This window comes from Poecilia formosa, unplaced genomic scaffold (assembly GCF_000485575.1).
Source record: "Poecilia formosa unplaced genomic scaffold, Poecilia_formosa-5.1.2 Scaffold157, whole genome shotgun sequence".
NCBI classification, from domain to species: Eukaryota; Metazoa; Chordata; class Actinopteri; order Cyprinodontiformes; family Poeciliidae; genus Poecilia; species Poecilia formosa.
Genome location: NW_006800096.1, coordinates 377956 through 391216, shown reverse-complemented (window position 1 = coordinate 391216; position 13261 = coordinate 377956). Strand labels below are relative to the sequence as shown.

The 13261-nt window shown below is 36.8% G+C and overlaps 1 long non-coding RNA gene across 1 annotated transcript in view; it reads left to right on the top strand.

Annotated features, from left to right (window-relative positions):
- The first annotated feature begins 5634 nt into the window (after positions 1-5634).
- Positions 5635-13261, top strand: part of LOC103146364 (uncharacterized) — a 183242-nt gene continuing 175615 nt past the window's right edge. The window contains exons 1-3 of the long non-coding RNA XR_477122.2: positions 5635-6012; positions 6202-6331; positions 6441-6476. This is a non-coding gene — a long non-coding RNA (uncharacterized LOC103146364). The remainder of the gene's footprint in view (positions 6013-6201; positions 6332-6440; positions 6477-13261) is intronic.

Genomic DNA, 13261 nt, shown 5'->3' with positions numbered 1-13261 from the left:
GCATTCAGATCCATTCAGCAACTCCGAATCCATATTGTTGATTTTGGTTGGTAGAATATCGGATAAGGTACCAGGCAAACATTGAAAACATATACACAAGTGCAGAAAAGCAGAAAACAAACTGCATATATAATGGATGAAGAACAAAGCTAACAGACACGTAATAAACAATAAATCACTAACATTTGCAGCAGAACAGGCAACTAAAATGAATAATGAAGCAATTGGAGAAGTAGCATAATACCCCCAGAAAGTATTCACACCCTATTTCCTTTTCCAAATGTTGTTTTGTTGAATTAAATAGTTATTCATGAAGCTGATTCACAAATAACACAGACAAAATGTTACATAATGACAAAAGTAAAAACACATTTTCAGATGTTTATTCAAAATTATTAGTTTTACTGCCGGATGTTATTTTATCTATAGCCTGTTGATGCATTGTATTTGGTACATTTTGGAATTTTCCTGCTATGGAATCAATATTTTTTTTATATCATCTTACATTTTTGGACATTTTTTTTATTATCATTTATACATCTAACCATAGTTACCAAAGTATCCCCACCCTCAGCTCTGACACTCAGATGTATCTGATGTCCAGTAAAGTGGTGGAGCAGAGAACACAATCATGTTCAATGAGCACCAGATTCTGCTGAGGTGGTCTACTGAGAGACTGAAGAACTTGTTTTTCCCCTCATGCCACTAGGACACTAAGGACAGCTTCATATTGAAAGATGACAATTAATCTTTCAAGACAGCTATGACTTGAAGCACATAGACCAGAATACGAAGGCTTGACTACAGTTAGCAGTGTGAACTTCAATGAAGGACCCAGCCGGTTCTCATACTTAAATCCAGTTGAACATCTCTGGAAGGATTTATGAATTTCTAACAAGGCTGCCCAACCAACCCGACTGAGCCTGAGTGTATCTGCAAAGCAACAACAGTGGAAGTTCACAAAAGAAATCCGCACTACGTTTCTAGAGACCGACTTAAAAGGATTTGAAACCGTCATCGCAGTCAATGTTATGGTCCTAGGTTATTTATGTTGCATTGTTTTTTTATGAAAACCTTGTTTGTTTATATTTATATCTTGCCATATTTGATTGTGTTCTCTGTATTCATTATTGTTCAGAAGTTATTGCCGTGCATACACCCATTTGTTGTTTTATCTAATTTCTCAGTTTACTCTTGTGCTTTGTGGTTTTGTATTTTGTTCTCTTAGTTCAGTGTTGCCTGACTGACTGTATTAATTTATTACTAACAAGTGTTGATCTATTCCAAACACATCACTGTGCAAATTAAATGACAGCAAAAGAGTAATGTGTATAGAAACAATCATTCCAACTTCATGGGCAAGATTTGAAAGGAATGACCTTTGCATTTCATTCCACAACTAACGCTTAAGTAATGAAAAGCTATTGTAAATAACAAATCCCAGATCAGAGTAGCAGGTAAATTATACTTAGTAAGTACAGCTATCTCAAAATAAACAGACTTTGTTGGAAAAAAATATTGCATCTTATCTGTGTCATCACTCTGTAGTCAACAACAGTGGAAAGGTTAAGAATAATGAATTTCTGCTTTTAAATGTCAAACACTAAATTGAACTATTGATATGTCCGCCGCTGGCCAACTGCTCAAACAATGTGGTTAATAATTCTAAAGGAATCCTCGCTTTGTGCGTCAAAATCCTTCCACTTGCTGCAAAAATTGATTTGGTCATTCAGAGAGAACATTACATTTAGCCATCTTGGATTAACTTGAGTTGTATTTCATTCCACTGCTGACCCAGTTTTCATTCCATGCAAAGAATTTGAGATTCTCAAGGTACTCAAAGCAGGCAGGAAATCTGAAGACGTATCCGTGGAATGTGTGCAAAATTACATTCAGAGCTGACAGTTGGTCCAGTCAAACACTGGCTCCCGTGACAGTATGACGACGAGTCAGTAAACTAATGGCAGGAAATCTGAGACGCACACATTAAATTTCATCATGACTTGTAAAAAAATCAGTTCTAAAATGATATACTTAACCAGCAGTTTTTGTTTCTTACAATGGGTCTTCATTAGTAGCAATTTGGAGTCATACTCTAAAGTATTTTTTGCATTAAGAAAAACTCTTAGCTAACAATACAGAACTGTGGACTTGGCATATACATGTATCCTTGCTTTATTATACAAAAATATTATCTCTGAAGAATATACCACTTGGCCTTCATGACAGGTGTGTATGCAAGCAAGTGAAGCATGACCCTAAATTCAATAAATAATTCAATTTTCTGAATATTATTATAGATGAAAAAACAGCATTCCCTATGTTGCATTATGTTTTTGCTTAAACAGTTTTTCTCTAAACAAATGCCGAGAAGCCCTTTAAGTTTGATACTGTCATTGTTTGGTTATGATTGGACCCAAATACAAACAGGCTGAAGCAGTGAGATGGTGCGTAAAAAATAAGAACTTACAAAACAACAAGGAAAAGGAACAAACTAGACTAGACATGAAGGTATTGAAAGAATCCAGCAGTGAACGAGAGCAGATTTTAAACAAAGGATCTTAATTAGTGGTAGTGTCAATACTGCTTTTATTATTATTTTTTTTATTTCACCTTCCATCAGCCTGCCAGTATGCTTCTCTTCACAGCTGTTTCCGTTCACTTGATTTTCCTCTGCCCGCATTCTACCTCAGGTGTTTGCCATTTGCCTCTAGTGCACTCAATACGGAAGCGCATTCATAACATAACACGTTTTAACAAGATGCGTATCATGTTATAACGTGATCGCTCTCGTTTTTTTTTTTTCCTGCGTGACAGCAATGCGCTTCTGTACATTCACACTGCAGTCTGAGTTCACTTTTATCTGACACTGAACATATTGGCTCATCTTTCTCTTAATCTTTACAGTTAAGGTGAGGTTGTAACAGAAAAGGGAAAACTCATAATGGGCAAAGAGTTAGCTATATGCTAACCCTGCTGAGAACAAATAGATGCTAATGCTAAAAGTAGCTTTAGATATGATCTCATTAATTTTGTCTTCCTTTTGAGTGAATTGCAAAATTATAACTATAAAATTTCTGAAGAAATTTAAACGGTGCCCGCCAAAGTGTGCCCATCGGTTGGAATCCAGTGTTCTGATGCTAAAAATTAGCATCAATGCTAAAGTAACTACAATGTGCTTGACATCATGTGGGGAGTCACAAGCATGTTGAGCAACATGGACTTATGCCATTCAGTATGTTAAAATTGGTGTATAACCTAAAATTAGCCAAAATGCTTATGTTAGCCTAAATGCTGCCAATGTTGTCTTACATTAACTTCCTCCATTCAGTGTGCTAAACATGGCTAATAAATAAATTTAAAAAAAATAGCTAAAAAGCTTTTTTTAAGGAAAAGGCTAGGGAAAAGGTTAATGTTAATGCACTGCCTTCTGATTTTTACTTTTGCAAAAGTAAAAATCAGATGTTTACTTCGTGGCAATTTGTTACCCGAAAACACTTATCTCTTAGCAACAGATTAACAACAAATGTTCAAAAAACATAAGATTTATTTTGCTCTTTTTAAGTACTACTTGTCTTACACTACTTACTACCTAATAAGAACTGTGCATCTGGGGAATTTGGCAGAAAAATGAACATGTTTTTCTTTCTTTTCTTTTGTCATTGGTAAATATAAACTTTCAACACGAAAGTAAAAATCTGATTCATAGCAAGTAAGTAATCTTATTGTTCATAAGACATAAGCTCTTTTGAAATACTGCTTACTTGCTTAGACACAAGAAATTCATAGTTGGTAAATTTTGCAAAAGTAAAAATCAGATGTCTACTTCGATGGTTGCCAGTAAACGCACTCATCTCTTAGCAACAGGTTAACAACAAATATTGTTATTGTTCAAAAAACATACGATTTCTTCTGCTCTTTTGAAATACTACTTGTCTTACACTACTTTCTACTTAACAAGAAATGTGCATTTGGTGAATTTTGCAGAAAAGTGAAAATGTTTTGTTTTTTTTTGTCATTGGTGGTAAATATAAAACAGACATTCAACACAACAGAATCTGATTAATAACAATATTATTGTTTATAAAACATAAGCTCTTTCGAAATACTGCTAATCTGCTTAAACACAAGAAATTTACAATTGGTAAATTTTACAAAAGTAAAAATCAGATGCACTCTCATCTCTTGGCAACAGATTAACAATGTTATTGTTCAAAAAACCTAAGACTTCTTCTGCTCTTTTGAAGTACTACTTCTCTTACACTATAAATTACTTAAAAAGAAATGTGCATTTGGTGACAGACTTTCAACACAAATGTAAAAATCTGATTTTTATTTCATTGGTTACCAGAAATCGCGCTCATTTCTTAGCAACAAATTAACAACAAATATTGTTATTGTTCAAAAACATGACAATGCTCTTCTGCTCTTTTGAAATACTACTTCTCTTGTACTACTTAACAAGAATTGTGCATTTGGTGAAGTTTTCAGAAAAGTGAAAGGTTTTTTTTGTTTTTGTCATTGGTGGTAAGTATGTTGTAAAACAGACGTTCGACACAAAAGTAAAAATCTGATGTTTACTTTGTGGCACTTGGTTACCAGAAAACACGCTCATCTCTTAGCAACAGATTAACAACAAATGTTATTGTTCAAAAAACATAATATTCCTGCTTTTGAAATGCTACTTATCTATTACTACTTAACAAGAACTGTGCATTTGGTGAATTTGGCAGAAAAGTGAAAATGTCCTTTTTTGTCATTGTTGGTAAATATGTTATTAAACAGACATTCCACACAAAAGTAAAAATCTTATCTTCGTGGTACTCATCTTTTAGCAACAGATTAAGAACAAATAATAATAGCCTTAGGCGGTGCACTAAACTGAGAGGAGTATTGAGGCTTTTATTTTGAAATTGTCAGCTTCATTTTAAGTCGATTGGAAATTTTGCTCGTTTTTTTGTTAATTGCGTCGCCATTTATTTGTTCTCCTTTTAAACATGCTAATGTGTTTGTTTCTCAGAGTTGGGTACAGTACCTAAAAATTGTACCAAAGTAGGGATTGCACCACTTGTAAACCAGCAGTAAAAAGTAACAGTCCAACAAATTACTCGAAAGCAAAAAAAAAAAAACTTTAATAAAGGGAAATTCAAGTATGTGTAACTGATCAGATAATCTGATTTAGTATTTAAAAGCAAAAAACCAAACAAAAAACATACAGTCTGTCATGGGAATGACAGACTATAGGTTAAAACAGAGTAAAATACTTTCCCCCATAAAGTGAATCAAGTAAATGTAAATTACTAGTTACTTTATGTGTCACTACCCACTTATGATGTCAAATGAAAAGTCATAATTCGCTGAGCTTTTGTCCAGGTCAGAGCTTCACAAATGAACTTCTGGCAAAACCGGTGGTCTGTGAGCTTCGATGCAAAATGGAGCTCGCTTAATCATACTGGACAACCAAATTTGCTTGTAATTATGTTTATTTAGATATAAGAAGCCCTTTTAGTAACAGAAGTTACATTTTGGAGTGTCAGGTACAATAATTAATGAATGGGGATAGTAGTTAATCCCACCCCCTTCTGCAGAATATCTTTAAAAGACAGCCTTAACGTTGATGGTTATTTTAGGACCTTCTCAAAGGCAAGTGTAGCGGTTAAATTGGGCATGTTGTGGAAACCGCGAGGTGCCCTCCTCCAGCCGGCCATCCAGCGGCTCGTCTGAGCAGTGCAGCTCAGAGCGCAGCAGCATCCCGCGGCTCCGCTCCGATCCGCTCGCCTCTTCCTCTCCCTTTTCTTCCTCCAGCAGCCTCCACGTCTGTTTGAATGTGTGCAGCTCGGGATGTGACAGCATTCTGGCTGCTGCGTTTCCACAGGAAAAAAATAGAAACAAACTAAGAAAAAGAAAAAAGAAAAAGGAAAGGGGAAAAAAAAAACCTCAGCGCTCTCTGTGTTTTCCGTCCGTCTTTTTGCTGCTCTTACTGTCTTTTGCCGACAGTGATAAAGAGAGCAGGTACACCTATTTGTCTATTTTGCCAATTTCTCACGAGTCGCGTTTTTTTTTTCTCTCCCCCCTTTCATCACAGATGTTATGTCAACACTTTTTGGGTGGTGTGGGGTGGGGAAAGAGGAGGGGATGGGTTGGACTCTCGGTTCTAACGGAATTCTTGTGGGCTCTTTTGGTGTCTTATCTCTCTTTCAGTAAAAATCGCGGGTCCCTGTTTTTATTGTTTTTGGAATAAGAACATAAGCTTTGCTGTTTTCTGACTTTGAGACAGAAGAGAGGAGAGACTCCTTAGGAATTTCCCAAGGAATTTATCCGGACGGCTCCGGTGAGTACATCTTCTCATATACATACGCTCTGTAAAACAAAAGCACGCAAAAAATGAGTACAATAATGAAACAATGCGCATTTGTTTTTGCGTTCTGTTTTAATTACAGTCACCGGAGCTTTATGTTCTCCTGCCTGGGTGCATAGTAAGTAACAGCTACTTTTTTCCCCTCTAAATGGCTCCCGGTTAATGAGAGGAGCAGTTGTGCATTTGTTTGGATGTAGATTTTATTTAACAATGCTGCATTCCGGATGGGGTCGAGACATTTTCAGCATTGTGGTCAAGTAATTAGTGCAAGCACTGTTTTTGCTCCGTAGTTCTTTTTTTTTTTTCCTCCCTCAAACAGTCAGAGAAGACGTAGAAATGGCTGGAACTGCTGTTGTTGGGAAAGTTTGTTTAATTTTCCACGGATGGTTGTTGCTGTGTGAGTGGTCTGAGAAAATAAGTCCTAACTCAGGTAATACATACTGTGGGTGGGCTGTGACTCACCCAGTTTACTTATTTTTCCACCCCCCGCTCTTAACTGTCAGGTATTGATGCCAGTTTTGACTGACTGACAGCGGATCATGCGCACTAGGTGCTACCACAAGCCCGCTTTTTTTTCTTCTTCTTTGTAGTTAGTCTATAATTAGACACTCAGCTGCTAATTTATTCAACCTGCTTTCTTCTGCTTTAGATGTACTGGTTTAGATCTTTTAAAAGTGTTTATTGGTAATTGTTCTCTTACCTGCATTAGAGAAACAATGACGGTAGTTGAAGACGAAGAGCCTGAGAGAATAGAGTGTCTGGTTCTATTCTTAAGGAGCTGGTGTCCTGCATGTTTTAAAATTCTCCCCTGGTACAGAAAATCTGAATGAAATTAAAGGTTAATTAACAGAATTCTGCAGAAGCTTAATGACACACTGAGGAGTTAATTCAGCCATTCATCTGGGTGTGCTGAGGTAGGAATTCATCTGAAACATGCCAGACTGGAGCTGGACACCCCTGAGCTAATCAGAGGTACAGCCTCTGTTTTAGCTGGTTTCCTCTTCCTCAATTTAAAGCAGCTGAAAATGTTTGACACAGCTGTACTTTTAAGGAAGCATTTTTTGTTGTTGTTGTTCTAAAATGTGTCTAAATATGTAAGTGGCTCATGTAGGGTAGAGTTTGGATGTATTTGGTGTAAAAGTAGAAGTTCTTGTAGACGTGAATAGGATTGGGGATGTTTTCCCGCAGTCTAAATGTGGACTTGGTAGATAAAATCAACGAGCGTAAAAATCCGAAAGCATCAATACAGCCAGACTTGAGCTCCAGATCTTTTTATTACCTGTACACTTTCCATATGCTTCATGTGTATGAGTCACAGTTTTATCGTCGTTCTCCTACTTCCTATTTCTCAAATTAAGCTCTTTACTTTTTAATTTATTTATATTTTAATCTGCCCGGGGAATAGTCCGTCTGCTTTCTTATGAGAAGTACGGTGAATTAACGGGATCAGGTGCTGCCGTTGTATAAAACTGTACTGGTTCGAGTTGGAAATTATTATTCGTGCTGAACAATGCCACTTTGATGTTCTGAAACTTGGTCTCTAGTGATCCAGAAAGCAACAATGTTGATGCCCACCCTAAATAACTGCAATGTTTAATGACGTCCAAGATATCGATGAGTTTCCAACAGTAAAGCACAAATATGTAAGAATTTTGTCACTTAATTTTTCAGTTGGCTCTGAAACGAACAAAAAGATCACCTATTTCTGCACATTGATATTAATGCAGTAATATCACAACTGACAAGATAATAATTACTCTAGTAATCAAATTCAGCTGTGAGTTTTGCTTCAGGACTGCAAGACACAGATTTTTATATATTTGAATATCCCAAATGTCCACCGTTAGATTCCATTTAGACCAAGTAGTTTTGCTTTATCTAAACTTGGATAACATATGTAAATCTGGGTTATTTTTAGATATAACATTACGTCATGTTTAACTTTTTGTAGCCTCTGTTAAAAACAGGTCCGATTCACAATGAGACGTCATGGAAAGTGTCATGATGGATTTGTATAACGGAGAAGAAAATGTTAAAGTAGTGGAAGGCGGTCTGCTAGTTAGATGTGTGTCGCCTTTAGATTTCCAATCAGTTGACCAGTAAATGCTGTTTACCAGTCTGTTGTGAAAGTGTCATCTGTCCGAAAAAAAAAGCCATGCATTTCAGCTTTGAAAACTTTGAGTTTTAAATGGCTAATGTAACTAAAAAGGCGCTATCCATCGGGCTACCATACCTTAGCTGCTTCTTAAGGATTGCTTGTGATTTCACCTCACACCACTGGGAGTCTCTATCCCATTGATGCCAATTGGTAAAAACTCCACACATGCCAAGGATTACATTGAGAGTATTGGCAGAAATGCCCAAATTAAATGCCTTACGCATGTGCTAAATTCAAATCTAGTTCATTTGCATCTGCCCGACAGTATATATATATATATATATATATATATATACACTTTTTTTTATATAATATTTTTTAGTATATATTTTTTTTCTTTTTACATCATTTTAAGTGAATTTAGAGCAACAAAGGGTTACAGAGTCTATCAGCCTATACTGCTGAGGAGTGATTCATATGTAGCCAATTACCCATGATTTGCAGTCATACTTTGCTTCTGAGAAAGCAAAAAAAAAAAAAAAAAGCCCTTCCTAAAAGGCGAGATAATGAACTGAAAAGTTTGTGTGGTTCAGTGTTTTTGTGGCAAGCTGAGCTGAAGAGCAGCAATTGCAAATGAGGTCCAAGGGCAGCACACTCACAGCCAGACAGATGCGTCTTCCCTGGCCAGTGTAGAGTGACAGAGGGCTAAGTGAGCATGACCATCGAGGAGAGGTAATGGCATTACAGTCTGCCAGTCAGGAGGCGTGCGAGAGATGGGCTACTGTTGCATTTCTAAAGGAATTAAACGACAACACAGGAAACAGATATGAGGACACATGCTTGGTTGGTTTTAGATTTGAAAAATGTTGCTTTGGTGTCTGTGGTCAGCACTACAGATGTGTCTCTGTCTGCCATAAAACACTTTGATTACGCATTATGAATAAACGGTTAATTTTTCAACGCATCGTTGCCAAATCGAACCACGGCAGATGGAAGCCCCAACAGTTTCCTCTTTTTGCATGGTAGCTGACAAAAATACTGGAAGACTGCAGTTTTTCAGGTCAGGTATCCTCAGGTTTAAGGGCACATAGCAATTTAGTGGTGCTCAATGAACCTGCTTCATAGCTTTCCAGCTCTGTTCACAGTGAACAACATTTTCTGAGAACATTCTGTCATTTCATTTGTTCAAATCTCCAAAAAAAAAAAAAAGAAAAAAAAATTAAAATTCAGTGAATCCACTTCTGGTACCAGTGGGACCTTGAGCTGAAGCTGCGAGATGATCTGGTTGTTCTGGGGTTGACAGAATGCAGAGTTAACTATGCTTTACAAATGTAACTCATGTGACATAATCCAAGCAACTGCTGAAGTAGAAATGGGACTGTCCCAACACCTGATCAGTTTGTTTTTCATTTATTTATTTTATTTTTAGAAGTGCACCAATCAAGCTTTTACTGCCCTGTTCTCATTTTCCACAGTGATCTGACTGACTTCGATTTTAACCATTACATATTTTCCAGATTTCCAAATGTGACCATTCTGTCTCCTTGATGGTAGAAAATAAGGAAATTACAAAGAAAAATCCTCATTAATCCACCAAAACGTATGTCCATGACTGCATTTAATAGGAAAAAAGAATTATTCTGTAAATGACCTACCAATCACAGAGCAGAGTCCATCGATGATGCTAATTCCCAAAACTTTTCAGGCTATTTTTTTCCTGTACATAGTCAAATTTGACAGTTTGAGGTTGATTTATTTCATTTCTATGTTCTTGAGAAACATGTAAAAACTGCCCAGTCAAGTGCAAAAATGAAAAAAAAAAAAAAAAAGGTGAATGCACTTAATCTTCAAGAAAAGTATTGGCTTGTCATCCCTTTGTTTGTGATGAAAAGAGCATCTTGATTGCGGTCCAGGGCTCAGAAAGCCGAGTCGCCCACTCCCATGGGCCGCTTTATAATGAGGATACGCTGTCAGATAATTAGATACACCTGGCGCAGGCGTTTTCAGGAAATTTTTGATTCATCCAAAAATAAAATGCCTGTGCCTGCCAACATGAAAGCGGGGAGGTTGGGGGGGGGGAGGAAATCTCCCGCTGTCACATCGCCTCCCCGCTCACAGAGGCAGTGTTTTATTTATTTATCCACATCTTAGCGCGCTCTTGGATAAGGCGAGGCTTCATTTTGTAATAGCTAGAGGATTTGGTGCCAAAGTTTTTCGTCTCTCTTGCAGAGCTCTCTCAGAAGGGCGCCGTTGTCCCTCTGTGGACACAGTCCCTAAAACTGAATGTTCTGGTGGTGCTAAATATACCAGCTCTTCCTGGCTGCACAACACAAGATTCATCTCACATTTCTCATCCGAAGACAGTTGCATGACAAAATAAATCCAGCTCCAAATAGATGTGGGTAAACAAGCATGTCGGACGGCTTCAGAGAGTGCTGCTTGCACACAGGTGTGTAGACGGGAAGAGGTCCACATCAGAGGTGGATTTTCGTGCAATGATATGCTAGCTGTCCCTTCTTTCCTCATGTAACATTTTAAATACTGACACACAATGCTGCTGGAAGGTCACAATTGAGCAGACATTTCCTTCACAGGAAATCCTTCGCAGGTACGCAGTGAGCTCTAAATGCCTTACTGAATTCCATGCAGCACACAAACACAAAAAGCCATTTCACAAGCTGCTTTACTCAAACACAAACTTAAAAATGTTCCGCTTTTGGTGTTTACTAATAGATCTTCAAAATTCCTTTTCTTATGCTTGATTAGACCAATGACTTGGTTATACAATAAACACTATTTGGGTTTGTTACAAAACGGCAAGAAGCCATCATTGTCGCTTGTACAGACTTGAGGCAGATGACCTCGTGTGAACAAGTTATAAAATATTCATGGAGGCTAATCATGTTGGGGCTCTATGGGCCTTCCAATCTAAAACTTGGAAATCATCACCAAAGATTGGTGTTTTTCTATTTCGTGCTTTTACAGTTTTGGTTGGTTTGTACCGAACATTTTCTTGCACTAGATGGGGCTGTTTTTATTTTTATTTTTTTTATTTTTAATGACAAACTAATAGTCAATTAGGAAGAATAGACATGTAGATACCAAATAGGACGTTCAGTCAATTTGTGTTTGTTAAATGTCAGTCTCATATTGTATACAGCTAAACACCAAATTATTTAATTAATCTGGCTGATTTAAATTGCTTGAATCAGCTAAATCTATAGGTGATTTAGGTTTAAAGTTTATATTTGACCAATATGTCTCTTCTAACTGGAAGTAGCAAGATTTATGAGCAGCCCATCATCAAAATAGGAGTGGAAACATACAAAAGACCTGTTGGCAGCAATATGAATGGTTTGATTGATGTAATGCTAATAAAGAATTTACTTTGGTTACTGGGAAGGGGGCCATTTTTTTATCTTAGTTTTATAAAACAGACTTTTTATTTTTAGCAAAGTTATACTCCCTCTACATAGTATGTGTTTTGAGACACGCCTGTCTAATTAGCTCTCAGAAACAAACTTTTTGGTTAAATATGAATGATTATACATTAAAAAAAAAAAAAAGTTTGGGCTTAAATGTAAGAAACTGATCAACCAGTTTTCCACTATCTTTAGGAGTAGAGTATAATATCAAAGCATGAGACTATACCCGGATAAAAACAAAATTAGGTGCCATTCAAAACACCATTAATATTGTGTGCTGCCAACGTTAATGGTGTAGATCTTCTTTTTTTTTAAGTTCTGTGAAGTTATTAATAGGCTTACATGTAGTAGAAGGATGTTGTTTACTCTTTGGATGACTTAAAGTTAATCTGTGATCATATTCTTGAACCTCACAGCCAGTTTTGGTGTCCAAACCCACAGAGTATTTGCAAATAAAAATTAGCTGCATTCAATTTCTCCAAGACTAAATGGCAGCTTCAAACAGGAATTGAATGAAATCCCTCTTATAATTCCCCTGCCAGCCTATGCATCTAAATTGCTTTATACTGATGTCTGAAATAGCTTTTGTTTCTGCTATCCGCTATTGTCGCAGTCACCGTGTTGGAGCACAGATGCTAAGAAACCCTATTTGCTTCGACTAAAATACAGAAATAAATTCCCCGAGATTGAGTGACCAGAAATGGGCAATGCTTAATACTCGTCGTTGTTTATGATGTGGCAAGATAATGTGCTAATTCTACAAACGCACATCAGAGCCTAAAACGGTGTGACGTAGTTTGTATTTTTGTGAAGGTTATTCATTACCTAATTTTAAGCAATCTGTCTGAGTAGAGCAAAGATCAGAGAACGTGTGTCTGGCGCGGATTTTAGTTCTGTCGAGAAAAACACCAGGTTACTCCTTTATCAACCATGTTATATATACCACTCCATTTTGACACAGTGTTTTATTGCACATTGCTGACAGCATATATACATTTAACCCCTTTCAATCACTTGAAGAATAACTTCTTGGTGTGAAACTGTGATTAAGTCCGGCTATAATTTCATGCATCTGTGGTAATTCAGTTAAGTAGATTCAGTTGTGCACAGGTCTCAACCATAGTTATTAGTTTTGTGGTTTAAACTGCTTCTAGTTTTTAGTAGTGCACTGTACTGAAAGGCTATAATTCCAACCTACATATTCAGGTCTGTAATCTTTAGGTTTTATATATAATGAGATCTATAAAGTAGATTGCAATATCATCTGGCTTGTATTCCAGTGTTCTTTCAAAGACCATAAGACATGCAAACTGAAATTATATGCTTTAATTAAAAGGAAAAGAAACAGCTTGCTGTCCAATGGTGTTTTTGTTTTTTATA